This window comes from Tachysurus fulvidraco, chromosome 15 (assembly GCF_022655615.1).
Source record: "Tachysurus fulvidraco isolate hzauxx_2018 chromosome 15, HZAU_PFXX_2.0, whole genome shotgun sequence".
Taxonomy (NCBI): Eukaryota; Metazoa; Chordata; class Actinopteri; order Siluriformes; family Bagridae; genus Tachysurus; species Tachysurus fulvidraco.
The window spans coordinates 8,808,383-8,811,698 of NC_062532.1; positions in this window are offsets into that span (position 1 = coordinate 8,808,383).

Below are 3,316 nucleotides of genomic sequence, written 5' to 3' on the forward strand. Positions count from 1 at the left end.
CTAAACAAATAAAACCAAAGAAATGTCTTTTGGAAATTTTGGGTAAAATGTCATTTTTTAAAAATCGAATTTCTTGTTTGGAAACAGTAAGGGCGCCTCCACATTTATTTGTAATTAAAATGAATAATAATAATAATAATAATAATAATAATAATAATAATAATAATAATAATAACCTTTATTTTATATAGAGCCTTTAAAAGTACATCTCAAAGCGCTTTACAAAAGCAAAAAAAAAACAACAACAAAAATACATAATATAAAGATTAAAATTAAAGCAACAAAAATAGACTATAAGATAAGCATTTTGAAAAATTACAATTAATCAAATTAAAAGCTACCCTAAAAAAATAAGTTTTGAGCTGAAAAGTGCCAAGAGATGTTGCTTGCCTTATCTCAGTTGGTAATGAATTCCACAGTTTTGGAGCTAGTGAAGCGAAGGCCCTATCTCCCATCGATTTTAAAAGAGTTAAAGGATCAGTTAAAAGAACAGATTCAGAAGAACGAAGGTCGCGAGATGGAATATAAGAAATTTAAAGATCAGCCAAATATTGAGGAGCTAACCCATGTAAGGCCTTGTATAACATCAGAATCTTAAAATCAACCCTAAACCTAACGTGGAGCCAGTGCAAGGACTCCAAAACGGGATGTGATCTTTTAACTTTGTTCTAGTAAGTATTCTCGCCGCCGAATTTTGCACTACCTGTAAGGTAGCTTTAGACACCCCAGCCAACAAGGCATTGCAGTAATCAATACGGGAAAACACAAAAGAGTTGATCAGTCTCTCAGCAACAGAAAATGACAGCATTGGACACAATCTGACAATATTTCTGAGATGGAAGAACAAAGATTTAACCGTATTTTGGATATGAGGCTCAAACTTTAAATTGGCATCAAAAATTACCCCTAGATTCCTCAATTTTGTTTGAAACTCCACATTTAAAACATCAGGAGTTAGCTTGACTGACCCGGCTTTGCGTAGTTGGTGGGATGTCAAAGTGCATGTATCTACAATCAGAAAGAGACTGCACAACTTTAATTATCATGGGAGGTGTACAAGGAAGAAACCTTTGCTGTCTAAGAAAAACATGAGGGAAAGACTGAAGTTTGTTAAAGAACACAGAGACAAATTCTCCGGATTTGTGGAATAATGTGCTTTGGACAGATGAGTCTAAAATGTTATTATTTGGAGACCAGATGGCATGTTTGGTGCAATCCAGATACAGCATTTCAGAAAAGAACCTCATACCAACTGTGAAACATGGAGGAGGAAGTGTTATTGTTTAGGGATCTTTTGCTTTAGCAGGACCTGGCCAGCTCACCATCATACAATCCACTTTGAATTCTACATTGTATCAGAAGGTACTTAAAAAACACGTGAGAACATCTGTCAATAAATTGAAGCCGAAGTGGAACTGGACCTTGCAGCAAAAAAATTAAAATAAAAAAATAAAAATTCCAGTAAATCCACCAAGGACTGGCTGAAAAGTAAAAAAACAGAGAATTTGGGAATGGCCAAGTCAAAGCCCAGATCTAAATCTTATTGAGATCCTGTGAAGTGATTTGAAACAGACTGTGCATTCAAGAAACGCCTCTAACAACACACAGCTGAAAGAATTGTGGGGAAAACTTTCATCCAGTTGGGGAAAATGGAGGAAATTCTAGCTATTAGGGCGTAGGGTGTTGTAACTTTTTCCTCAGATGAAATATTCATTTTTGTTGATTTTCTTTTGTTTAATAAGTGCAAAGTGATTATTGTTGTTGTTACACCCAGTTTATTTTCATCATATCTTATAAATATACATTGTTTGATTTGGTTATGGCTAGTGATGTTGTGTGCTTGATAGCTGACATATATGATAAAGTAAAGAACATGATAGAGTAGCAGTAGACGTAAAGAAGACGCAAGCAAAAATTGTTAGTGTATTTGTGCACCCTGTGTAGAGAAACTGAGGTGCTGTGAACCACTGGAGTAAGGAACTTTATAGAGTTTAAAAATACATAAATAAACAGTCGATAATAGAAAAAAGTTCATTTTATTCTGTATTTTAATCTATACTGAAGTAACCATCTCATCATACACTGACTAACTATGTGGTCCATTATGAAGGACATTTTTGTGCATGTTCCACTATTCATACAAGACCACTAACTGCCCTGGCTATATATAGGGAAAGTGTACTTAAGAAATAATTGAAATGTCATTAACATATCTCCCAGGTAACCTTATAGATAGTCAGGGTAGTTACTAGTGGTTTTGTATAGTATTGTTATTGCATAATTATCTATTCATTTTTATTATCTATTGTAATTATCTATCTACTTGTGGGTTAATAAAAGTATAATGTTTATTTAACACTTTCAGAAGGATTCTTCAGGGTGCAGCAATGATAAGGCTGTTGCATCATGTTTGTGTAACAACACTCTGTAACAAGAAAAATTCCATAATATAAGCGATAATAGGAAACTTTCATTATATAAACAGATTTTTTAGATATTTTTAAATATAATGTGTCATCCTTTATTCAGTAAATAACTTTATTGCTGGAAAATCGCTGTGGCATAAAAGGAATTAAGCATTTTGGGGTAGTAAAAGAAGCTCAGCTTCGGTCCTTGTCATTGATTATTAAACAGTATCGATTATTTCTAAGATGTCTTCTTGTCTTTATAGTGAGTTCAATAGAACTCTGATCCAGGATCTGCATACAGCCCTGAAATCTCTTGCTGCACATAAAGGAAGTTTGTCTAAATAAAGCTTTAAAAAACATTTAAATAAAAGAGTGGATTTTAATTAGAAACTGTTTTTTTTTAACCTGTGGCAAACATGTTATACAATGAAGTTCAGCCTCTATTTAATTTTAAATCACCAAAAGCAGGTCACACATGACTGAGAAGCTACAAACTTACTTACTTTGGTTTGATAGACTGTATTGAAAAGCTGAACTTAGCAAACATAGCTGATTATTATGATAATTATTATGATTATGATCCTTATAATTTTCACTTTAACTTTAATTATAACCGCCCACCGACATTTATTGTGAGACAATTTTATTATGACAATTTAATTTAAACACATAAACATATTTAATTCTGTCCACTTTGGTCATAATAAATCTTGCTTGATTTACACCTTAAGATTCATATTTAACTTAAGGAATGAAACACAATTCTCCAACGACTTTTTTATATGCACTATAACATGCTTTATAATAATATATTTCATATGCTTATTTTAGAATAACATTATAATTCAGTATAATTTAATTTTGTAAAAAACTATCCCCAATAAGACAACTCTTATTCTGATCGGTCT